The 27,473-nt window shown below is 35.7% G+C and overlaps 1 long non-coding RNA gene across 3 annotated transcripts in view; it reads right to left on the bottom strand.

The window, feature by feature from the left end:
• Window positions 1–26,786, bottom strand: part of LOC121029202 (uncharacterized) — a 45,580-nt gene extending 18,794 nt beyond the window's left edge. Inside the window, exon 1 of one of the 3 annotated variants that reach the window (XR_005789639.1) lies at window positions 26,642–26,786. This is a non-coding gene — a long non-coding RNA (uncharacterized LOC121029202). The other 2 variants (XR_005789640.1, XR_005789641.1) reach the window with 2 other exon arrangements.
• Between the last annotated feature and the right edge of the window lie 687 nt (window positions 26,787–27,473).

The raw sequence follows: 27,473 nt of genomic DNA, 5'->3' as shown, positions 1-27,473 counted from the left end.
GTGCCTTAAGGCAATGATTTCAGCTTCCTCAGAATATACTTTTTAACTGTTTCCCTGTTCAAAATCCCTGGCACCTGTCAATTTTGCAAATAGCTGAAAGATGTAGCACAGAGGCCAGAATTTGCATCATTTTGGACATTTGGATAAGAGATATGGTAATACCAAAAGGTCAGTAACTAACAGAATAATAAAATAATTTCCTCAGTAAGATGAACACAGATTTTCAAATTATTTTAAATTTGGGTTCAAACAGCACATTTGAAATATTAAATATTGATTACAAGTATTTTTATTTACACCTTTAATGTTAAAACATAAATTAATATTTTATATGTGCATGTCTAGATAAATTGGTCTAAATCTTTATTTTCATTGTTTTTGTATTTTCATCTGTGTCTATGAGGGACTGGTCTCTAGTGTTCTTTTTTTAATAATATATATATAATTTTGTCATCAGAGACAATCTTAGATTAGACAATTGAGAAGTATCTTTTAAGCTATCTATATTAATATTTTCAAAATAAGTTTCTAGTAAACCACCATGGTTGTTGTTTTGCTTTCTCATTCTTACATGTGTGCGTATTATTTCTAGATTGTTAGCTTATTTCTAAAAATACTCTAAAATTATTCTACCACTTCTTTCTATCCTCCACAGTTTCTGATAGGAAAACTACTGTCATTCAAATCATAGTACCCCTATTTTTCTCAGGCTGTTTTCAAAATTTCATCTTGAAAATTTCTCACCAGTTTGACTATGATGTGTCTGGCATGGATTTCTTTGATTCCATTTTGTTTGGGGTTCAGTTATATTCTTTAATCTGTAGGTTTATGTTTTTCACCAAAGAGACATATATGAAAATTATTTCCTCCTAGTAGCTATTTACAAAATAATGCAAGTTTCTAGAAAAAAAAAATTGAACCTATATGCCAAGAATATTAAAATTATTTGTGTATTTTGATTCAGTTTTCCTTTTAAAAACCTATCCTAAGAAAATAACAGAATAGTGATCAAGTGCTTATAAACAAAGTAACCCTTTCTGATATTATGCATGGGAGTAGAACTTTCAACCACATTCAGTAATAGTAATTTTAACAACAATAGGCAGAGCTATTATGCTCAGTTAAATATTTATTGAATGTCCAGAAGATATATGGCTTATGTTATATATTATTATGATCACTGAAACATACAAATATAAGCCCTTTTATTTGACCTCTAATTAGAAAGATAGTACATAAAGGAATTATCCCTTATAAATATTTGGTCCAGAGACACATCACTTCAAGGATCTCATGATTTTTAAATGTTAGATTAGAACACCGGGTGGAAGATGGCTGCGTAGGAGGACGCTGGGCTCACCGCGCGTCCTGCTGATCACTTAGATTCCACCTACACCTGCCTAAATAACCCAGAAAACCGCCAGAGGATTAGCAGAATGGAGTGGCCGGAGCCAAACGCAGACGAGAGGCCCACGGAAGAGGGTAGGAAGGGCGGCTAGGCGGTATGGACTGGCGGGAGGGAGCCGGGGCAGAGGGGAGGCTCGCCGGCCAAGCAGAGCCCCCGAGTCTGGCTTGTAAAAGAGGAGGGGCCTGACGGACTGTGTTCCGACAGCAAGCACGATTTAGCGTCTGGGAGGTCATAAGTTAACAGCTCTGCTCAGAAAGCGGGAAGGCTGGAGGACAAAGGGAGGGAGAGCTGCTGAGCCCCCTGACAACAGAGCTCAGTTTGGTGGGGAACAAAGGCGCTCACCAGCGCCATCTCCCCCGCCCATCCCCCAGCCAAAATCCCAAAGAGAACCAGTTCCTGCCAGGGAACTTGCTCGCTCCGCACAAACACCAAACTCTGCGCTTCTGTGGAGCCAAACCTCCCGCAGCGGATCTGACTCCCTCCTGCTGCCACAGGGCCCCTCCTGAAGTGGATCACCTAAGGAGAAGCAAGCTAAGCCTGCCCCTCCTGCCCCTGTGCACCTTGCCTACCCACCCCAGCTAAGACCCTAGATCCCCAGCATCACAAGCCTGGCAGTGTGCAAGTAGCCCAGACAGGCCACCCCACCCCACAGTGAATCCCGCCCCTAGGAGAGGGGAAGAGAAGGCACACACCACTCTGACTGTGGCCCCAGCGGTGGGCTGGGGGCAGACATCAGGTCTGACTGCAGCTCCGCCCACCAACTCCAGTTATACACCACAGCAAAGGGGAAGTGCCCTGCAGGTCCTCACCACGCCAGGGACTATCCAAAATGACCAAGCGGAAGAATTCCCCTCAGAAGAATCTCCAGGAAATAACAACAGCTAATGAGCTGATCAAAAAGGATTTAAATAATATAACAGAAAGTGAATTTAGAATAATAGTCATAAAATTAATCGCTGGGCTTGAAAACAGTATAGAGGACAGCAGAGAATCTCTTGCTACAGAGATCAAGGGACTAAGGAAAAGTCACGAGGAGCTGAAAAACGCTTTAAACGAAATGCATAACAAAATGGAAACCACCACGGCTCGGATTGAAGAGGCAGAGGAGAGAATAGGTGAACTAGAAGATAAAGTTATGGAAAAAGAGGAAGCTGAGAAAAAGAGAGAGAAAAAAATCTAGGAGTATGAGGGGAAAATTAGAGAACTAAGTGATACACTAAAAAGAAATAATATACGCATCATTGGTATCCCAGAGGAGGAAGAGAGAGGGAAAGGTGCTGAAGGGGTACTTGAAGAAATAATAGCTGAGAACTTCCCTGAACTGGGGAAGGAAAAAGGCATTGATCCAAGAGGCACAGAGAACTCCCTTCAGACGTAACTTGAATCGATCATCTGCATGACATATCATAGTGAAACTGGCAAAATACAAGGATAAAGAGAAAATTCTGAAAGCAGCAAGGGGTAAACGTCCCCTCACACATAAAGGGAGACCTATAAGACTCATGACTGATCTCTCTTTTGAAACGTGGCAGGCCAGAAAGAATTGGCACGAGATTTTCAGTGTGCTAGACAGAAAAAATATGCAGCCGAGAATCCTTTATCCAGCAAGTCTGTCATTTAGAATCGAAGGAGAGATAAAGGTCTTCCCAAACAAACAAAAACTGAAGGAATTTGTCACCACTCAACCAGCCCTACAAGAGATCCTAAGGGGGACCCTGTGAGACAAAGTACCAGAGACATGACTACAAGCATAAAACATACAGACATCACAATGACTCTAAACCCGTATCTTTCTATAATAACACTGAATGTAAATGGATTAAATGCGCCAACCAAAAGACATAGGGTATCAGAATGGATAAAAAAACAAGACCCATCTATTTGCTGTCTACAAGAGACTCATTTTAGACCTGAGGACACCTTTAGATTGAGAGTGAGGGGATGGAGAACTATTTATCATGCTACTGGAAGCCAAAAGAAAGCTGGAGTAGCCATACTTATATCAGACAAACTAGACTTTAAATTAAAGGCTGTCACAAGAGATGAAGAAGGGCATTATATAATAATTACAGGGTCTATCCATCAGGAAGAGCTAACAATTATAAATGTCTATGCGCCGAATACCGGAGCCCCCAAATATATAAAACAATTACTCATAAACATAAGCAACCTTATTGAGAAGAATGTGGTCATTGCAGGGGACTTTAACACTCCACTTACAGAAATGGATAGATCATCTAGACACACGGTCAATAAAGAAACAAGGGCCCTGAAGGAGACATTGGATCAGATGGACTTGACAGATCTATTTAGAACTCTGCATCCCAAAGCAACAGAATATACTTTCTTCTCGAGTGCACATGGAACATTCTCCAAGATAGATCACATACTGGGCCACAAAACAGCCCTTCATAAGTTTACAAGAATTGAAATCATACCATGCATACTTTCAGACCACAATGCTATGAAGCTTGAAATCAACCACAGGAAAAAGTCTGGAAAACCTCCAAAAGCATGGAGGTTAAAGAACACCCTACTAACGAATGAGTGGACCAACCAGGCAATTCGAGAAGAAATTAAAAAATATATGGAAACAAACGAAAATGAAAATACAACAATCCAAACGCTTTGGGACGCAGCGAAGGCAGTCCTGAGAGGAAAATACATTGCAATCCAGGCCTATCTCAAGAAACAAGAAAAATCCCAAATACAAAATCTAACAGCACACAGCAAAGGCAGCCTAAACCCAGCAGAAGAAGAGAAATAATAAAGATCAGAGCAGAAATAAACAATATAGAAGCTATAAAAACTGTAGAGCAGATCAACGAAACCAAGAGTTGGTTTTTTGAAAAAATAAACAAAATTGACAAACCTCTAGCCAGGCTTCTCAAAAAGAAAAGGGAGATGACCCAAATAGATAAAATCATGAATGAAAATGGAATGATTACAACCAATCCCTCAGAGATACAAACAATTATCAGGGAATACTATGAAAAATTATATGCCAACAAATTGGACAACCTGGAAGAAATGGACAAATTCCTGACCACCCACACTCTTCCAAAACTCAATCAGGAGGAAAGAGAAAGCTTGAAGAGACCCCAAACCAGTGAAGAAATTGAATCGGTTATCAAAAATCTCCCAACAAATAAGAGTCCAGGACAAGATGGCTTCCCAGGGGAGTTCTACCAGACGTTTAAAGCAGAGATAATACCTATCCTTCTCAAGCTATTCCAAGAAATAGAAAGGGAAGGAAAACTTCCAGACTCATTCTATGAAGCCAGTATTACTTTGATTCCTAAACCAGACAGAGACCCAGTAAAAAAAGAGAACTACAGGCCAATATCCCTGATGAATATGGATGCAAAAATTCTCAATAAGATACTAGCAAATCAAATTCAACAGCATATAAAAAGAATTATTCACCATGATCAAGTGGGATTCATTCCTGGGATGCAGGGCTGGTTCAACATTCGCAAATCAATCAACGTGGTACATCACATTAACAAAAAAAAGAGAGAAGAACCATATGATCCTGTCAATCGATGCAGAAAAGGCCTTTGACAAAATCCAGCACCTTTTATTAATAAAAACCCTTGAGAAAGTCGGGATAGAAGGAATATACTTAAAGATCATCAAAGCCATTTATGAAAAGCCCATAGCTAACATCATCCTCAACGGGGAAAAACTGAGAGCTTTTTCCCTGAGATCAGGAACACGACAGGGATGACCACTCTCACCACTGTTGTTTAACATAGTGCTGGAAGTTCTAGCATCAGCAATCAGACAACAACAGGAAATCAAAGGCATCCAAATTGGCAAAGATGAAGTCAAGCTTTCGCTTTTTGCAGATGACATGATATTATACATGGAAAATCCGATAGACTCCACCAAAAGTCTGCTAGAACTGATCCATGAATTCAGCAAAGTTGCAGGATACAAAATCAATGTACAGAAATCAGTTGCATTCTTATACACTAACAATGAAGCAACAGAAAGACAAATAAAGAAACTGATCCCATTCACAATTGCACCAAGAAGCATAAAATACCTAGGAATAAATCTAACCAAAGATGTAAAGGATCTGTATGCTGAAAACTACAGAAAGCTTATGAAGGTAATTGAAGAAGATATACAGAAATGGAAAGACATTCCCTGCTCATGGATTGGAAGAATAAATATTGTCAAAATGTCAATACTACCCAAAGCTATCTACACATTTAATGCAATCCCAATCAAAATTGCACCAGCATTCTTCTCGAAACTAGAACAAGCAATCCTAAAATTCATATGGAACCACAAAAGGCCCCGAATAGTAATTTTGAAGAAGAAGACCAAAGCAGGAGGCATCACAATCCCAGACTTTAGCCTCTACTACAAAGCTGTCATCATGAAGACAGCATGGTATTGGCACAAAAACAGACACATAGACCAATGGAATAGAATAGAAACCCCAGAACTAGACCCACAAACGTATGGCCAACTCATCTTTGACAAAGCAGGAAAAAATATCCAATGGAAAAAAGACAGTCTCTTTCACAAATGGTGCTGGGAGAACTGGACAGCAACATGCAGAAGGTTGAAACTAGACCACTTTCTCACACCATTCACAAAAATAAACTCAAAATGGATAAAGGACCTGAATGTGAGACAGGAAACCATCCAAACCTTAGAGGAGAAAGCAGGAAAAGACCTCTCTGACCTCAGCCGTAGCAATCTCTTACTCGACACATCCCCAAAGGCAAGGGAATTAAAAACCAAAGTGAATTACTGGGACCTTATGAAGATAAAAAGCTTCTGCACAGCAAAGGAAACAACCAACAAAACGAAAAGGCAACCAACGGAATGGGAAAAGATATTTGCAAATGACATATCGGACAAAGGGCTAGTATCCAAAATCTATAAAGAGCTCACCAAACTCCACACCCGAAAAACAAATAACCCAGTGAAGAAATGGGCAGAAAACATGAATAGACACTTCTCTGAAGAAGACATCAGGATGGCCAACAGGCACATGAAAAGATGTTCAGCGTCGCTCCTTATCAGGGAAATACAAATCAAAACCACACTCAGGTATCACCTCACGCCAGTCAGAGTGGCCAAAATGAACAAATCAGGAGACTATAGATGCTGGAGGGGATGTAGAGAAACAGGAACCCTCTTGCACTGTTGGTGGGAATGCAAATTGGTGCAGCCACTCTGGAAAGCAGTGTGGAGGTTCCTCAGAAAATTAAAAATAGACCTACCCTATGACCCAGCAATAGCACTGCTAGGAATTTATCCAAGGGATACAGGAGTACTGATGCATAGGGACTTGTACCCCAATGTTCATAGCAGCACTCTCAACAATAGCCAAATTATGGAAAGAGCCTAAATGTCCACCAACTGATGAATGGATAAAGAAATTGTGGTTTATATACACAATGGAATACACGTGGCAATGAAAAAAATGAAATATGGCCTGTTGTAGCAACGTGGATGGAACTGGAGAGTGTGATGCTAAGTGAAATAAGCCATACACAGAAAGACAGATACCATATGGTTTCACTTTTATGTGGATCCTGAGAAACTTAACAGGAACCCATGGGGGAGGGGAAGGAAAAAAAAAAAAAGAGGTTAGAGTGGGAGAGAGCCAAAGCATAAGAGACTGTTAAAAACTGAGAACAAACTGAGGTTTGAAGGGGGGTGGGAGGGAGGAGAGGGTGGGTGATGGGTCTTGAGGAGGGCACCTTTTGGGATGAGCACTGGGTGTTGTATGGAAACCAATCTGAGAATAAATTTCATATATAAAAAAATAAATAAATAAATGTTAGATTAGATATTTGAGAACTATATTTTAAGCTATCTATATTAATATTTCATTTATTATTTATTTATATTAAATACAATTAATTTTTTGATTCAATTTGCTAGTATTTCATTAAGAAATTTTGTATCCATGTTCATCAGGGATATTGGCCTGTAGTTCTCTTTTTTAGTGGAGTCTTTATCTGGTTTTGGTATCAGGGTAATGCTGGCCTTATAAAAGGAATTTGAAAGTTTTCCTTCTTTTTCTATTGCGTGGCATAGTTTGAGAATAATAGGTATTAAATGTTTTTAAATGTTTGGTAGAAATCACCTGTAAAGCCATCTGGCCCTCAACTTTTGTTTGTTGAAATTTTTGATTACTGATTCAATTTCTTAGTGGATTATCAGTATCTTCAAGTTTTCTATCTCTTCGTGTTTCAGTTTTAGTAGTTTATATGTTTGTAGGAATTTATCCATTTTTTCCCAGGTTATCCAATTTGTTGGCATATGGTTTTTCATAGTACTCTCATAATTATTTATTTGTATTGCTATGGTGCTGGTTGTTATTTCTCCTCTTTCATTTATGATTGTATTTATTTGTGAGCTTCTTCTCTTCTCAGAGTATTCCAAAAAATAGAAAAGAAGGAAAACTTTCAAGAAATCATCCGCCACAATTAAGTGAGATTTATTTCTGTGTTGCAAGGGTGGTTCAATATTCACAAATCAATAAACGTTATACATCACATTAATAAAAAAAGATAAAAACCATATGATCATTTCAATAGATGCAAAAAAAAAGAATTGAACAAAATATAATATCATTTATGAGAAAAACCCTCAACAAAGTAGACTTAGTGAAAATATACCTCAACATAAGAAATGCCATCAATGAAAAACCCACAGGTAATATCATCATCAATGGGGAAAAACTGAGAGCTTTACCTTTATGGTCAGGAACAAGACAGGGATGTCAATCTTAACCACTGTTATTTAACATAGTACTAGAAGTCCTAGCCACAGCAATCAGACCACAAAAACAAATTGAAATGCATTCAAATTGGCAAGGAAGAAGTAAAACTTTCACTATTTGCAGACAACATGATACTCGATATAGAAAATCAGAAAGACTCCACCAAAAAAAAAAAAAATACTAGAACTGATATACAAATAAGGGATATAAATCAACGCACATAAATCTTGTCGCATTTTTAAACACAAATGAGGCAGAATGAAAAAAAATTAAAATATCAATCCATTTATAATTGCACCCAAACCAAGATATCTAGGAATAAACATAACCAAAGTATTGAAAGACCTGTACTCTGAAAACTAAGAGGTACACTTATTGTGATGAGCACCAGGCTTTGTATGGGAAGTAGTCACTATATTGTACACTTAAAACTAAAATTACACTGTAGGTTAACTAGATTAGAATTTAAATAAACACTAAAAATTAACATTTTTAATGTTAATTAAAATTCAAATAATTTAATTTAAACAAGAAAATATATTTTTTTAAATAAAAGGAATTTAAACTGCAGTGGCCATTGAAATGATTTTCATGTTTATTTTTTGAAAATATTTTAGAATTTGGCAGAGTGAGGTGTGCCTGGGTGGCTCAGTCAGTTAAACATCTAACTCATGATTTTGGAGGGTCATAATCTTGGGTTTGTGGGTTTGACCCCCATGTTGGCCTCTGTGCTGTCAGCACAGAGTCTGCTGGAGGTTCTGTCTCCCTCTCTCTCTATTCCTACCCCACTTGCGTATCTCTCTCTCTCAAAGGTAAATAAACATTAAAAAAAAAAGAAATTGGCAGAATGAAATTTTAAAATAATTAAAATAGTTTCTTTTTGATTAAAAAGAGACTAAGCCACCTAATGTTAGGCTTTCTGTTAAATATAGTTGTAAATACACAATGTGTTGTGTATCTCTTATTCATAGGACATTGGGCTTCAGTTTTAAGTGGTTTACCCTCAGAATTACAAATATCCAGACAATGGGAAAAAATTTCTATTGTGTTTCTTCTCTCAAAATCATCATACTCATTTCTGGAAACATACAGAAGAAACATGGTTACACTTCCTTAAAAGCTGTGTCTGTTTCTTCAAGTCTCAACCATGTTAAATACAGAAATCATAGCATAACGTTTGCTCTGGAAATTAAATAGGAAGCTCTCTGAATTTCCCAACAACTTGGTTAGAGAGTCTAGTGTAGACAGTTACCTCTAGAAGAGCTGTTTTTCTGACCAATATTATAAAGAGATATGAAGTAAAATAGTGTATAGTTTTTTAGTCTATAGTCTTAAAAATCTTTTATGATTAAAAAAATTCTTCTGAAAAACTACAAGAGTCTATTTTAACTGATTCTAATTTTGAAATCAACATTTTAAATTTAATATTTAATTGATAGTAGGTGACTTCCGGAGTTTTTGTCTTGCTTAACAGTAGATTTCTGTGTCACACTGGTTGGCCTAACCACATGATATAGCTGAGAAAAATTAAATTAATTTTATTCATTATTTTCTAAGTGTCAGTTTAGCAAAGATTAATCATTTTACATTTCATTAAACAAGTACTATATTTTTTAAAATATACAAACAAATACATCAATAACCTGAAATGTAAAACTAATGAGGTCCAATATATGAATCACAGGAATATCATTTCATGCAATAATCCTGTTGTTCTTTAAATTATCCTTATGATACTTGTCTCAGGATTTTTGTTGCCACTGTAAAGGTCAATCACATTTAGATTGAGATTTTTGTTCTTTCATTCATAATGTGTAGTATTTATCTAAGTGACATTTTGGAAATACTTTATGAATAGAACCTTAATAATTTCCTAGTTTAATAAATGCCCTTTTCCTTGTTGTTAGTGGAATTTATGCATGGAAATTAAACATTGATTAATGAACTTTCTTTTACAAAAAGAAAGATTGCTAGCAATTCTTCTCTACAAGCATTTCTCAACAAGAAGTCATCAGATTTCCAGATAATTATTTGTTTGACTATAAACCCAACAATAACCTAATGGTTATGATTACTGAAATTTCTGGTGACCTAGATTCTCAGAATGTTAGTGTCATTCTACTAGTTAGAATTACCAAACCTATTAGTTAGAATTAACAAATCTAGGATTAACAAACCTAAAATTAGTAAACCTATAACACAAAAGCCCAAAGATTTTATTTAGAAATAAAAGTTTATCTCTTATTTACATGAGTGTCCACTGAAGGTTGACTCTGGTGTGTGTGTGTGTGTGTGTGTGTGTGTGTGTGTGTGTGTGTGTGTGACTGTGAGAGAGAGAGAGAAAGAGGGAGAGAGAAAGAGAAAGGAAGAATGAAGGTTTGAAAAATAATTATATCTAAAGCACCATTTCTCAAATGCAGGTTTCAAGCCATTCAGTGCATCCTTAAATGAATCTAGTGGGACAGGACAAGCATGTTAATGCAAATAAAATCACAAACTAGAATAGAAAAGAAAATAGCCCTGTGTGTCACATATATTATACAGGTAAGAATTTTCACTTGAAACGTTTTTAGTAATGCTTTTTGGGGGTATGTGTGTGGATAATGCATTCCTTCCCTTATTTATATCATTGTGAAACCATTTCAAAACTATTTGTGTTCTTTGGAAGTATATTATTATATATAAGGAGAAGTGCCAGAGGACCTCATTCAAATAGCAATTGAATCTAGTCTAATAATATTACTGGTAATTAATATTCTATTAAATTTAATGGAAATATTCTTCATATGTTATTACATAACAAATTATTTTCTGGAACTGAAAATAAATCTAAGAACACCAGTTTTGGGGGCACCTGTGTGGCTCAGTTGGTTAAGTGTCCGACTTTTGATTTTGGCTCAGGTCATGATCTCAGGGTTCATGGGTTCGAGCCCTGCATCAGGCTCTGTTCTGGCAGCTTGGAGCTTGCTTGGGATTTTCTTGCCCCTCTCTGCCCCTTCCCTGCTCAAGTACACATGTGAGCACTTTTTTTTAAGTTAAAAAAATACTAAACAACACCAGTTTTTAAAAATTCTATTTCATTATTTAGTTTTGTGATCTCGAAAACTTTTTTGACTTTCTTGGTCTTAAGTGAGGGAAGTGGATTGCTAGTCCTAAAATTCCAACCAAAACTTATTTTTTTATATACCTTGTTTTGTAATACATTAATGCTTTTGGGGGTTGTTAAGCTTCAAAGCCCAGCTCCTCCAAGTTAGCTTCTTCTTCCAACAATATCCCTACTTCCACTGTAATACTAAGGCTGTTAATCCAGAAGATTAATATCTCACAGAACTCAAAATGAATTCTTATATTAACAGTTTACAAGGCTTTTATAGCAAGAAAAGTTTATGACTATATGACAACCATGACTTTCATGTCATTATTATTACTGTTATTTTGAAGTCAGTCACAGTATTTCAGAGTTAGATTTCATAAGATGATAACTTCAACACACTAGATTTATGTCTATCTTTGAACAGTTTTTTCCTTTGTCTCCCATTTTATGATCTTTTTTCCTTATCTGCAATATTCAAATATTTTTAGCATTTTTCTGCTATACACTGATGAAGAAATCATTTTTGTATCCTTCCTCTATTTGTTACCTTGAGATTATATATCGTTAATGTATTAGAAACAATGTTAGGAATACAAAAATTTTGTGCCTTTTACACCCTCCTGCTTTTTGTGATATTGTTTTGCATATAAAATGCATTTCTGGTGCACCTGGGTGGCTCAGTCAGTTAAGTGTCCAACTATGGCTCAGGTCGTGATCTCACAGTTTGTGGGTTCCATCCCCGTGGTGGACTCCATGCTGATGGTGCAGAGCCTGCTTGGGATTCTCTCTCTCCTCTTTATGACCCTCCCTGACTTGTGCTCTCTCTCTCTCAAAAATAAATAAATAAACAAAATAAGTAAAATGTTTTGTTTATATGTGTGTGTGTGCCCAATGCTGTTTGTTATTTATTTTGATTAGAGTTGAAGACATATCTACATAATTACTAGTTCCATTGCTGTTTAGCTAGTCATTACTTCATTTACTTTTATATTTCATTTTAGGATAACTTTCCTTTTCTCTGAGGTAAAATCAAACCAAACTCAACCAAACCAAATAGCTTTCTTTGTTATTTGCTCTAATGCTAGCATGCTAGCAGCAAAATCTCTCAAATTTTATTTGTTTCAAATTACCCTCATTTCATCTTTGCTTTGAAGGACATTGCCATTTGGTTTGCAATTCTAGTTCGGCAGTTTTTTTGTTTGTTTGTTTTTTGTTTTTAGCACTTTATCCTATGCAATTATCTTCTGCTTTTATAATTTAGTGTTGTTACAAGGCCAGCTGTCTTACTGTTGCTCCCTGGTCAATCTTTATGTTTTCCCCTTGTCTTTTGATTTTAGAAGTTTTCTATGAAATGTGCCTGGTTGGGATTTCTTCACATTTATTTTACGAGAGTTCATAGTACTTTTTGTGTCTGTGGATTGTTGGATCGTTGTCTCTCATCAGTTTTGACAAATTCTTAACCATCAGCTCTTCAGATATTGCTTGTGCTTCCTTATCTTCTTCCAGAGCCTCAATTACACAGACTGTTGACATTTTTATGGGTCTTACGTGTCTCTTTGCTTTTCCTGTATTAGTTTTCTGTTGTTTGCTAAATCCAAACTCATCTTTTACCATCTATTCAGAGATTATTTCTATTACTGGCAAACACCAATTCCAAGCCATATGGCTCTCCAGCTGTCCCAGCTGAGAGCCTAGGGTTTTCACCAGGATTTTTTTTTGCTAGGTAGTCCCTTTTAGTCAATTGTGCATTGTATTGGTATATAAAGTTAACTCAGCTTTCTAGCTATTTCTACTGCTTTCTTAGGTTGTTGCCATGTGTGCTAGAATTAAAGTGGTAAAATGCCTAAAGGAGAAACAGATTATAAAATTATTAATAATCATCTCTCTACATTTCCCTTCTCTCTGGGATTTTCCCTTTCCTATAAGCCTTGGCTACTTTCAATGGAGTCAATTTCCAATGTTTGTGTCTTTATCCCCATGAGGTTGCCAACAAACAACTCTGGTGGCGTCTCTGCTTCTTATCCTCCTTTTGATTATGTTTTCTGCTTGATGCTTTGCTTCCATTAAAAAAACATCCAATGAGGGGTACCTGGGTGGCTTAGTCGGTTAAGCCTCTGACTTCAGCTCAAGTCATCATCTCACAGTTTGTGGGTTCGAGACCCACATCAGGCTCTGTGCTGACAGCTCAGAGCCTGGAGCCTGCTTCTGTTTCCGTGTCTCCCCCTCTCTCTGCCCCTCTCCCCGCTGATGCTCTGTCTCTCCCTCTTTCTCAAAAATAATAAGCATTAAAATAAATTTTAAAAAATCATCCAATGATTCAAAGGCAAAGGCAATGCCAGTATGTCATGCCTAACAAACACACACACAAATTCCTTTTTTGCTCAGGGATCTTTGCTCCTCAAGCCCTGATTGCCTCAGCAGCTCTTAATGTAACTTCAAAGAGATTTTTTTTTTAAATCCATTTTTCTCTTTTTGTGACAGAAGCATCCATCTTCTATATGACATTCTGTCATATCCAGAAGGAAATTCCTGTAGTTTTAATTTGCATTTACTGATTTCATATCAAGAAAAGTGTCACTTCATGTTTTATTGCCCATTCATATTTCCACTTCGGTGAATTTTCAGTTCACAACTTTCCACTACATTCTTGGAATTTTTCTTATGATTGGTAGAACTTGTTCATTTATTTGGGAATATAACATATTGTAAATGACATGCATATTATCTCCAAAATGTGTGCAATGTTTTTCACTTTTTAAAGGTGTCTTTAGTTGAGTAGTTATTTTAAGATGTCAAATTTTTCAATCTTGGCACCTAATGATTTATTCATATCTTACCATAGTTTATTGAGTAGGAGGCTGAATTATTTAAATTTTAGTCTTTCTTTTATTTAAAATAAGCATTAAGAGCTATAAATTTTCTTCAAATCATGACCAAGATGCATCAAGTTTTGAAGTGTTTTTGGTTTAGCCATATAAAATTACCATTTTTGTAAATCAAAATGGTTGAATAATGACACTGTCATATAATTAAACCTAAATACTATGGACATTATCAAACACTTTTTCATTTGTTTTACTCATACATATTTTAAGTAGAGTAAAATTCATCCCTTTTAGCAAGCAGTGTGAGATATTAACAAAGGCACAATTGTGTAACTATCAATTTAATTAGAGTATCCATTTTTACTCCAGAATTCTTATTCTATTCTTGCTTGTAATTCAAATTTTCTCAAACCTTCATTCCATGACAACCATTGACCTCTTTCATTATGTCTTTAAGGAATATCATGTAAATGTAATCTTATGTAGCCTTTTGAGTCTGACTTCCTTAACTTAGCATAATGCATTGGAGGTTATCCATGTTGTCCTGTACCAATAATTGTATCATTTTTTATTACTGAATAATACTATATTATATACATATATCACAGTATGTTTATCATTTCCCAGTTGAAAGACATTTAGATAGTTTCCAGTTTGGGCAGTTATAAAAAATGGCTATAAACATTAACATTAGGATTTATATAAAATATATTTTCTTTCGCTTGGATAAATACCTAGACGCTGTGTTTCTGAATTATATGGTTAATGTATGATTAACTTTTAAAGAAAAGGCCAAACTGTTTTGTAAAGTGGTTATACAATTTTGTAATCCAGTCACCAATGTATGAAAATTTCTATTGTTCCAAATCTTTTCCCATATTTGACAATGTCAGCTTGCCCTTATTACTTTTTTGTCATCCTGATAGGTGTACAGTGGTATCTTATTATAGTATCAATTTTCACCTTTTCATGTGCTTATTTATAATGTATATATTTTCTTTGTTGGAGTGTCTTTTTGATTTTTTTTTTGCCTGTTCCTTTTTTATTAGTTGCATGTTTTCTTATTTCTGAGTTTGCAAAGTTCTTTTTTTCTTGTTGTTTGGTAAGCTTTTTATATATTATACATACAAGTATTTTATCAGATATTTACTTTGCAAATACTTTCAATCTGTGTCTTGTTACAATCTGTTAAGTGGTTCTTGAGGAGCAAACACTCTTAATTTTGATCAAGTATGATCTATAATTTTTTCTTTAATAGATTGTATTTGCTGATGTATCTAAGAAATCTTTACCAATGCCAGGTAACCAAGATTTTATTCTACATATTCTGCCAGAGGTTTTATAGTTGTAGGATTTAAGTTTGACTCTATGATCCAGATTGGCTAATGTTTGTGTATTATGTGAGGTATGATTTTTTTTGCATATGGATACCTACTTGTTCCAGCTCCAATTGTTGTATGACCTATTAGACTATTCTTTCTTCACTGAGCAAAACTTTTTTGAAAGTGAAAAATCCACCTATATGTTTACTGTTTTTTCTTTTCTATTAATCTCTTATCTATCCCTTTACCAATATCATACTATATTGATTACTGTTGCTTTATAATAAGTTTTGGAACCAGGTTGTGTGACTCCTCCATCATTGTTCTTCTTTTTAAATATTTTTAGGGGACAGAGATCACACCTTATCAATTTTGCCTTCCGCATCTTCCGTTAATCTGTCCTTGATAGTGTCTATCTCATTGTCTCTCTAAACTGGTTTAACAGTAATTTTGTCACAGTTATTTTCCAATTCACAGTTTTCTCTTCATATGTATTCTGCTGTTAACATGTTTTGTGCTCTTTACCTATTCTTTGTGTTCTTATATCCACTGTTCTTAGAAATTCTATTTGTTTTTTCGAAAATCTTGGTAGTCATTTCGGAAAGTCGGTTTCTTTTTCTTTTCCTGTTTCCTATTTCCTCATTTATTTCTTTATTTTTACATTCTGTGTCTGAAATGTCAAGACACTGGGTCATTGTAAACCTGAGTCTATTACTTGCATGTCTTACTGATGACTCTTGCTGATGGTGTATTATTTTTTCTTGTGCTATTTATTCTGAATATTTGGGCTTTACCTATAGAAATTCTGTAAGACCTAAAATATGTTTCTCCAGAGATAATGGATTTTTGCTTCTTCCAGATATTTAGTAAGATAACAATATATAACAATTTTAGCTTAACTATTGGCCAAGAAATGTATATTTGAAGCCTCAAGATATGTGAGGTTGGAGATTTTAAGAGTTTTCAGAGAAGTGATGTGTTTCCTACTTGGATCTGAGATCATTATCAGACAAGATTTCTTTAAATATCCCTTTGCCAACTAATGGAATTTACACACAGAGATACTAAAGGTATATTTCTTCAAGATCCTATATATTTCTAGTACTTTCATTTTAACATCTACCTCATGTGATTATAACGAACAACCCCAGGGCACCTACAGCTTCAGTAGCACATCAATTCCTTTTAATTCAACTCCTTTTCTTAAAAACATTTTTTAATGTTTTTATTTATTTTTGAGAGGGAGGGAGACACAGAATCTGAAACAGGCTCCAGGCTCTGAGCTGTCAGCACAGAGCCCTTCATGGGCCTCAAACTAGTAAACTGCAAGATCATGACCTGAGCCAAAGTTAGACACTTAACAGACTGAGCTACCCAGGAGCCCCTATTTCAACTCCTTCTTAATCTGGTTACTAAGAATTTGTTTTAATTTATTTCAAATTTCGCTATGAGCTCAAAACTGTGTTTATTATCAGTTTAATGTACCTAGATTTCTTTTAAAGAGGGAGTTATGTATCACATAACATCCACCTGCCATTGTTGTAATCACTTGATTACAGAGAACATTAAACTGGCAACTCTTGTTGGAAAGGAGAGCAGAGAAACCCAGCCTTCACGAAGAGAAGAACAGAGAAAACATTACAAAAGGAGGTATAAAATGGTACGAAGGAAATTCCAGATGACGTGAAAATTTCTCATTCTTGCCTCTTTTTGAGCATGTCACGATAGCTCTGATTTAAGATCAAAGAAGACAGCTCTGTGTCCTTGTAATACTGTTTTTGCTTAGTCTAAGCAAGTGGTCTTCTGATGCTTTCAAAGAAAATTCCTAATACGTATTCTGAGCAGTCCTTGCCTGGTCCCAGATCCCAGCTCCAGACGTTATCCACTGCACACCAGCTTTTGGATTTCACCAATTTTCTGGCTTGCCTCTCCCTCCTTAGGATGAATAGTCTGGGGGAACTGGACCATTAGAATTGTAGTTCATTCACTTAATCACTTGCAAGAATCTGTCATCCCACACTGCACTTCATTTATCCTCACCAATGGCTAAATATTGGACTCTGAAATACCTGCAAAATAGTAAACTCCGACACTTTGAACTCTGCCACACCTATTCTCCTTTCAGATTTCTTACCAATTACTTGCATTACAGCTGATTTTTTCTTTTGCTGTCTCCTCTTCTCCTTCCCCTAATTTTGCTCCTTTTCTTTTCTTTTCCTCCTCCTCTTCTTCTTCATCTTCTTCTTTCTCTTCACCTTCATCTTTGTCTCATTTCTAAGTAGTGGGGTCTCCATTCCTTTGACTTCTCCACTTACTACCTACCAAATGAAGTCTGCTTTCATTTTCTCCCCTGAGGTTGAATCAACCATCATTTAAATCACCCTCTGGCCAAAATCATGTAGTTGTTCCCATTGCTTTCCTGTCTCACTTTTCTGACAAAGCCACAACACTGGATCTATCCAAATGTCTATTTTTCTCAGAGCCTACATCCAAGCTGCCAGACACTACAGGAATTACCATCACATTATTGTCACTAAGATTCATGTTCATTATACTAAAGCTAGTCCCCCATGCTTCCAGAAAATCCTTCTCTGATTTCTTTTTTATATCTTTCATTCATCTTCCAAAATGCCTGTTCCAAATGAGGTACACTCTCCCCAGTCATTATTCCAATTGCCTTTGTTCTTCACAAATACCTCACCTATACTTTCCCCCCTCCATTTGTACATTATAGAGGTAAAAGACGTGGAGAAGAGAACCTCCTGCCAGCAAACCTGCACTTGCATCCATTCTAGTTATTCCACTTTAAAGTTTGAATTGTTATCCCTCATTTTGCACTATGTGCTGCCCACCCCAACAGATGCCCTTTTCAACAAGTATCCTCTCCTATTGACTTCTTATTCTCTGTCTATCCTATCAGTATTTAAATATACTCGTCTGTCTTGTGTGAAAGAATACATGAAAAGAATGACAATATTTGAGCCTATGCTTCCTTCTATTTTTTTCTTACTTTTCCCTCTCCTAGGCAAAATTATTTTAAAAATTTATCTACAATTACTTTCTCCATTTCTTCAACTATTGAGAATTCTGCAGTACTCCATAGTCTGCCTCAACCCTCACCACTTCAAGGAAATTGCCCTCATCAGGGTCACCAAGGACCTCCTTGTTATTAAAATGGATTGCTCTTAGTTTCATCTTCCTTTAACTATCAATGTGTTTCACATAGTTAATTCTTCCTCTTTTTTCAATTCTGTTTCCTTGGTTTCCATGACAGCATATTCTGACTTCCACTTCAACTATTTTGCAGGTTTCTCACATATCAATATATATCTCAAATGAGAACGCTTCTGATTCTCATTTTTAACAATGGTCCTGGGAGGTCTTATTTATTACCATGGTCTGTATTACCATTTCTATGATGATTTATCCCAAATATAAGTCTGAGGTTTGGGAGCTCAACTGGAACCTTATAACTATAAATGACCTCTTTTATATCCATTCTTTGGATGCCCAAACATCGCTCACCCAAAAAACATAATCATTATTACAACCTTCCTAAATAGTGGCCCAGCCTCTATATTTAAAGCAAGTCAGCCTTTGTCCTTGATATTAAAATCAACTTCATGTTATTTATTTTTCTCTGAATTTGAGGTCAGAACAATATTTTCTCTGTTATTTGGATCTATGCAGGGTAAACTAGTAAACAGTCAAACATGGTAAACCATGCTTCTTGTATAACTCATAAAATTATCATTGGAGCACATGAATAAAGAATTTACAATGATTATTTAAAAGACTGAATAAAAGGCATGTTTAGGCCACCATAATCTTCCAACATTGTTATTTATCTTTTTAAAAATTGTCCTCAATTGTAATACAGCACTTCAAAAGGTACTTCCCATTTTTGTGCAGTCGGGTCTTTGAGCAAAATTTCCCCTTAATGTTAAACATGATGAGTTCCCAACTCAGTTTTAAAAATGGCAAGAATGAAGTCCTTCACCTCTCTCACTAAACAGTCTCATTTATCAAAACGTGCATGAAAGCCACATCGAATTGAGAATCTTGTGTAAATCAAACAGTTCTTACCTATTTATTGTATAAAGGAATAACTTATTTGGCTCTCACTCACTCTAAAATGCTGGAGTCAAAAGAAAAATGACTCTCCAATATTTTGTCTAAGTAGCACTTTTTCTTCTCCTTGAGAGCAATTCCCTGGCCCATTGTTCTCTATGGCTTTGATTTTGCTTTTGGGAGAAACTGTTACTCACATTATATTCCTTGAATAGATGTGTAGGGGGAACTGGAAAGCAAAACATCCATGACACCTGAGACCCTTTCGCAATCTGTGTCCTGCCCAGAAAATAATGAAATAGTTTTAATATATTATTAATGTGGCACTACTAATATATTAGTATAAACATATTATTATATTGAATAGACAATATTTAGTAAATAATACAATATGCCACACAAAACCACTGTAAAACTTTCACCTTCCTTCTCATTTTCAGTTTTTCCTTCCCAGTTAGGAGTTACTAAAAGTATCATCTTCCTACACCCCTGATAGATATTTTTTCTCTTGTCATCTATCTATGAAACTAGACTATCTCAACATATATATCTCAAATAGTAACCACAATATCATCTCTTATGTCTTCATTATTCCTGTTCACTCCCCAAGGAAAATTGCTAAAATGATTTTGATATTTTTGCATAAATCCCTTTTCTTGATGAAAATGATTATGAGAAATATAAATAGTAGAAAAAGGACTAAGTGAAAATCTAGGCCCAGAAACTGCCTGTGTAAGTCAAATATGCTTGCTTATTTAAGGACACTGAGGAAAAAAGACATTCAAGATTAACTGCACAGAGGTCAACAATGTTCTCAAAAAGAGGTGCAAGTGTCAAGGAGTTTATACATAGCCAGTGGTTACACAGTGTACGGGATAACAGTTGTGAAGATGAGGGTGACCCTTGAAACTTCAGAATTATATCTACTTTTCTACACCAAGCCTTCTTTTCAGACATAAAGCTAGGTGAATTTTCTATACATACCCTGTTTGAATACATGCTAGAGACCAACTTACTGGGGCAGGTATAACACACAAATTTCATTTATACAATGCAAAATATGTATGTCAGTGTACAGCATACAGAATATACTTAGAAACTCAATTTTGCCATCTACCTCACTCCCAGACACATTCAGACTTATCCAAGAACATTTATGAGCTTAACGCAGAGTAATTGAGGCTAAAAAGTTTATCCAGATGATTCTAGAAATCAGGTTAACATTTCCTCTTATTTAACCCAGCTACAGTGTGTATTTCCTGTTATTTAACCCAGCTGCAGTGTGCATTTAACCCAGCTACGGTGTGCAAGTAGAGTTGATTGGTCATGGAATAACCACATTCGATTTTCTTTTTTATCCACTGCCGAATTTCTATCCTCTATCCCCAATAAAGACTGTATAAAACCAAAGTGTGTAAGTTCATATTTCCTACTAATTTGAGAATAGTAGTAAGAGATAAGTAATAAAAGTTGAGGTCCAACTGGTATCAGAGCCAGAAAAATATGAGAACATTTAGAGCATTGTTGGGACAATGACATTTACAGAATGAAATTGAGAGTCAGTTATAGGGGTTTTACAGAAGGGTTGGCATGATATGAATTATTTTTTAAAAGCACCTTGGCCACTCTCAAAAGCAGATGTTAGATTGACCTTACTTTGCTTCTTATTTGAAGAAAGTACACTAGTTGGCTCATTAAATAAGAATGGCTTGGCCAAAGTCTGGACATAGTGAAAGCTGACAAGATTTTGGACATATTTTGATAATAGAATTAATAACATCTTTGCTATTAATGGACTAGATCTATGTTGTGAGGAAAACCAAAGAGTCAGTGAAGACGACAAGTGTCTTAGGGAACTAGAATGATGAACTGCTGAGGGAGGTTGTAAAATAAGAAGAATAGGAAGGGATGAGAATTTTGGATTTGGTTCTTTTGACTTTGAGATATCTCAGCCATTGAAGGGGTACTGTTGAATTAAAAGTTATACATATGGGTTTGGACTTCAGGAATGATGTCTGGTCTGGAAATTAGGGAATACAGATAGTATTTAAAGCCATGATGTCAGATGAAATCACCAAGATAGTATGTGTATATAGAGAAGATAAAAGATCTAAGGAAGAAGAGTAGAAACTTGAAAGGAGATGGAGAAAGTATAAAATGTGTATTAGGAAATAAAGTTTGGTGACTTAAATGCCAACTGAAAAAAAAGAAGAAAAAAGTGATAGATTGTTAAAAATGGTGTTTATTGATCAAATTAAAGGTGGACTGATAATCAGGCATTGTGTTTCGTAACACTGAATCATTGCTGACTTTGACAAAAGCAGTTTCAGTGGAATGACATGGTGAAACCTGACTACGGTGCATTCATGAGAAAATCAGAGAATTAATATAGAAAAAATTTTCAAGATATTTTATTTCATAAAGGAAGAGCAACAACACCCATGTCTTTCGCCTACCTCTATTTTATTTTATTTTTTTATTTTTATTTTTTTAATTTTTTTCAACGTTTTTTATTTTTGGGACAGAGAGAGACAGAGCATGAATGGGGGAGGGGCAGAGAGAGAGGGAGGCACAGAATCCGAAACAGGCTCCAGGCTCCGAGCCATCAGCCCAGAGCCTGATGCGGGTCTCAAACTCACGGACCGCGAGATCGTGACCTGGCTGAAGTCGGACGCTTAACCGACTGCGCCACCCAGGCGCCCCATCGCCTACCTCTATTTTAAATGGTGGCTTCTACTGGAGCAATATGATAAAGACTATTTTCAGAGATGAGGTTGAATAGGCATGATGCTTTTAATGGAACATGGAACACACATTCCAAAGAACATAGTGTAATGGTTTTATGTGTTGGAGGTAAGTAGGAAATGGAACAAAATAAAGGATGTGTGAGCCTTATGTGTGTTAGTATAATATGGTCACAGATGAAGGACAATATGGGACTTCAGAGTTTCTTTTGTTTTGTTTCTTGACAAATAGAGAAGAAATACCTGGTGGCATTAATGTACAAGAAAACAGGCAAAAAATTAAATATGTTGCCTATGATTACATAACTATTAAGTGGAAGATCCAGATTTTGAACATATCCTAAATGAAGAGTATTACTCTTAATTGCTGCACAATCCTACCAATATTTAAATGAGGGGGTTTACTTAAGACTTCATGTTTTTCTATAAACAAACATTCATTGTTTACTTTCACTGTCCCTCTCTCTGCTTTTAGTATCATTTTCTTTAAGGTTAATCTGGATGGGTGTTTGATGCAAATTTACCTCGGAGATTGAGTTTTATAGAGATTCCTATGTAATCTGGAGGGAAACAGAGCCAGACATTTCACTATTTTTGTCTTTTCTGTGTTTTTTGCAGATGCTGCAGGGGAAGTCTGCCCATCAACAAGAGAGAAGTTCCGCTGTTCCCAGTTTTCTGTTACTATGGTTGCTGCAGAAATCTATGGTCCTCCAATGAAACTGTTGTCATATTTTCTAAGCCTCGGTGGAAAATGGATTCTAGGTGTAGGGCTCATACCAGCCTCATGACTCACATATCTTTCCAGCCTTACAACCTTCAAATGGGAGTTAGGTTTTGCCACATCCTTTCTACTCACTTCTCAAGATGCTGTTTGTCTCAGGATTAAGGATTTTTTAGTTAGGCTTAAGTACTTTCTTATTTTAATTTTTTCATGTTTAATTTATTTTTTAGAGAGAGAGAATCTCAAACACACTCCATGCTCCACATGGAGCCTGACGCAGGGCTCAATTCCATGATCCTGGGATCATGACCCAAGCCAAAATCAAGAGTTAGACCCTTACCCAACTGAGCCACCCAGGTGCCTCCTAAGTGATTTCTTATTCAGATTACTACCATTAGGCACAGGAATTTTTGGAACTTTTTGGCATATGAAAAACTCCTTTCCTAAATTTTCAGGAGGACTTACAGTTTTTGACAAGTGTCATTGGCCATTTCCCTCATGGTCTTGGAGTTGTATATGTTATGGGAAGAGCGATGGGGGTGTAGGTGACAGTAGAGGAGATTGCATTGGATTCCTGTGCTGAATGTTTATTATTGAAAGGGGAACATAATTTGGTTAACAAATAAAAACAAGCAAAAGAAAAATTAGACTAATACCAATTTTAAGTCAGAAAGATTTTGGAAGAGATCTATTTTATTTTTTAATTTAAAAACATTTTTTTTAATGTTTATTTATTTTTGAGAGAGAGACAGAATGCAAGCAGGGGAGGAACTGAGAGAGGGAGACACAGAATCCAAAGCAGCCTCTGGGCTCTGAGCTGTCAGGACAGAGCCCAATGTGGGGCTTGAACTCACAAGTTGTGAGAGGATGGACTGAGCTGAAGTCAGCTGCTTAACCAACTGAGCCACCTGGGTGCCCCAGAAGAGGTCTATTTTAGAGATATTTAGTTCTTTGGCATTTTATCATTTGTTTTGGATGAGTTATCACCAATAGGATGCCACTTGTCTAAAATATTGCAAGCCTAGTCATATATATCTGATAATTTCTCCTCAATTTCACTTGGTTATTACTGATACATTTATCACCATCTAAATTGTGAGAAGCAATCTCAACATAAATATATACCCTTTGTACAACGGCTTTGATACAATAGTGATATCTCTTATCATAACAAATTAGTGTTTATGTCATCCATCTCATTGAAGACTAAGGGCTTTATTCAGATCTCTTCTACTTACAGAAAATATCCTCTGTCAATATGATCTTGCATAAATTATGATACATTACAGAATAAGTGAATTTATTTGGCTACCGGTTTCAAGTGACAAGTTCAATTAAGAATGTTTATTGTTGTATATCATATTTTCCCATTAGTCTGTCTTCTTTCAAACTAATTTTCCTTGTAAAATTTTATCAACAGGAGTAAATTCATCCAGACCTTGCACAAGGCTATTACAAAGATAAACTTTATTTTTGTATTCTTTGCTTTACTAATGATAGAAAACATTTAACAAATTTAGTATGATTATATAATGACAGAGTGACAAAATATCATAATAGAAAAATAGATGAAATGTATTCTAATAACACCTCTGATACCATTCAGATAAAAAATGTTTATTCACAGGAGGAATTAAGTTATTTTCTTTAAATATTAGCCTATAGAATGAAATAAGGGTGAATCCAATGCTTCATGAAATTTTGTTTCAAAATTAATTTTCCATCTCATCTGCTAAAGAAATGACACATGAAAATAGTTCTAATTTCTGTGTGACCATGCTAAACAGAGAGCGCATTTTCAGAGCTGGCTTCACTGATAATATTGTTCCAAGGTTAAGTTTATCTGCATCCCAGGAAGATGAAAGAAAGAATGTAGCATAAATGATGGTTCTCACTTTTTCTTGAATAAATGAGCCTTTAATCCAGTAAACTATAATTAAACATTTTAATATTCTTCACCTTGTTCTCTTCTGTAGTCCAAGCCCAGGAGTGATGCTTGCTAGAAACACCTCTGAAAAATTACATCAATTATAACCTTCTTTGAATTTGAATTAAGACTGTTATCTTGCTTTCTTTTTTCCCTCTGGAAAATCATACCAAAATGTATTCTAATTTTCCTTGTATTCCTAGATAAAATTTATTTTTCACCTAGCTATTTACCGGCAAGAACAATAAACGCGGGATGATAAAATTGAGTCATTTCATTACTTGCACTTCTACATATTAGCAACATTGATAAATTATTGTGAACATTCCTAGTGTCAAGAATTTTTATACTTTAATTGTATAGCATATTTGTTGTTCATTCTCTTAAAATTCCTATTGGCTGGGTACAATATTGTACATTTATTTGGGTACAGTGAGCCCAAACCTAAATGGACAATAAAAGATCTTAGGTAAAAAAGCAATTTTTATCACTTCTTGAAATTTAAACCACAAAGCTGTCAATTAGAATTTCCTTTTGTTACAAGAGGAAATGCAAATCTAAGTTCCTTTTGAAGTAAATTGTTTACTATCTCTTTAAAAGATATATATTAAATTTTAAATAATTCCACTAAATCTTTATGTTTTCAACGGTTTTTTTTTTCAGTTGATCATCTGTATAGTTTATTCTTCTGTGTCCTATAAGAAAGCAGACACTAATACAGTACTTTATAAAAGGAAAACATTCACTAACTAAGCTCAAATCCATAGGGCACACTAATGAGAATTGATTGAGATAAATGGAAAAGTTCTGGAGTCCTATAAATAGAAAAACACGGGAAACTGACAAACAGGGAAAAAGGATTATAATAACTTTAACGTTTTCCTGGGACCCTACAGTGTACAAGTTAGCTACACTTTACTGTACTTTACCAAAAGTTCTCAGCAAGCTCACATGGGTTGAATTAAAAATCTCAAAACTTTGTCACAATGACATGATTTTCTTGGAGCTCCTTATATGTAAACAATGTGAATTTTGTTATCAGGAAATATCAAGAACACTCCCCAAGCAACATACTGTTAATTTTCAAAGAAGCAAGAATGCATAGACCTTGGCCAATTTCATTTTCTACCTGTCTAAAAAGTTTCTAGAAAACATTAGGGAATCAGTAGAGTGCTTGTGCAAAAAGAGTTTATAAATGCCCAGGCCTGTCTAATGGGAGACATTTCAGGACTGAGCTGGAAAGTGGCTGAGTAGGTCAGGGCAGAGTGTAAATCCAGTCTGCATGATATTATCAAAATGTAACCCTCAGAAAATAGCAGTGAAAATAATCTTTATGCACATAATCCTTTTCCTTTATTCTTCTTTTCCTTGCCTTGTTACCTGTGTGGTAAAGTCAAGACTTCTATATTTGCTTGGGACTGCTTAGCATACTCTATTATACACTGCTTAGGTCTGCCATGAACAAGGCTGAATGGCTCCTCTCTGTGGTCAAGCCCAGGTAATCAAGAGATTTCAGTGGCTTTCAAAACTTCAAATCTTCAGTCTTCCTGGTTGCCAAATATATATATACCAAATACATATATAAATTTTCCTGAATGATAAGGACAGGCTGTGGAAGGAATGAATAAGTTCAGGAATGCTAGGCCCTAACCAAATACCATTCTTTCAAAAATAGCCTGCAGGAACTTACACACTATCTTTAGTTTGCTTGGGCTGCCCTAACAAAACAACTCAGACTGGGTGTCTTCAATAAGAGAAATTCATTTTCTCACAGTTCTGAAGGCTGAAAATCTGAGATCAGGATGCCAGCATGGTTAGCTTCTGGTGAGATCTCTCTTCCTGGCCAACTTCTAGCTATGTGCTCATATCGCCTTTCCTAAGTGTGAAGAGGGAATGAGAGAGGGGAGAGAGAGACAGTGAGAGAGAGAGAGAAAGAGAGAGGAATCTCTCTGTGGTGTGTGTTATAAGAGCACTAACCCTACCAGATCAGAGTCCTTCCCTTATGACATCAATTAACCTCAATTATTTCTTAGATGCTCTATCTCCAAATATAACCACAATGGAGGCTAGGGCAGCATATGAGTTTGGAAAACACAAATATCTAGTCCATTATAAGTACTATTTCATTTATGACAGAATGAGAAAGGAAAGTATTAAAAAATACCTTTTAAAATCCTACCACTCCTTAAGAGATGAAGCAGAAATACATCTATAAGTAGTATGCGTACACGTTTTCAGCCCACATTCTGCTGAATAAATATGAGAATGGGCTAAAGAGAGAGAAAAAGGACAAAGGGAAAAAACAAAATCACACCCAACTCATTAGAATATTGCCTTTAAAACTGAATATACACTGAAAAACAAAATCAGAAGTGAAAGATTACATGTGACTTATTCGTTCTGTCTTATATGAACAAGTCTTAAATGAAGAATTTTTTTCTTTCTTTTTTTAGCAACTGAGTGAACTTGAGATTGAACTGCAAATTGCTGCTTCTACTTTCCCCAGGCTGCTCAAAATTTGAATTTCTGTTAGAGCTGCCAAAGAAAGCCAAAGCCTGAATAGATCAAATCAGCACTGTCAGTTCACTGTGGCCACATTATAAG

Source organism: Herpailurus yagouaroundi, unplaced genomic scaffold, assembly GCF_014898765.1.
Source record: "Herpailurus yagouaroundi ecotype Mexico unplaced genomic scaffold, PumYag 139, whole genome shotgun sequence".
In the NCBI taxonomy this organism is placed as follows: domain Eukaryota; kingdom Metazoa; phylum Chordata; class Mammalia; order Carnivora; family Felidae; genus Herpailurus; species Herpailurus yagouaroundi.
The sequence above is the reverse complement of the archived record's forward strand: the minus strand, read 5'-3'. Positions and strand labels throughout refer to the sequence as shown.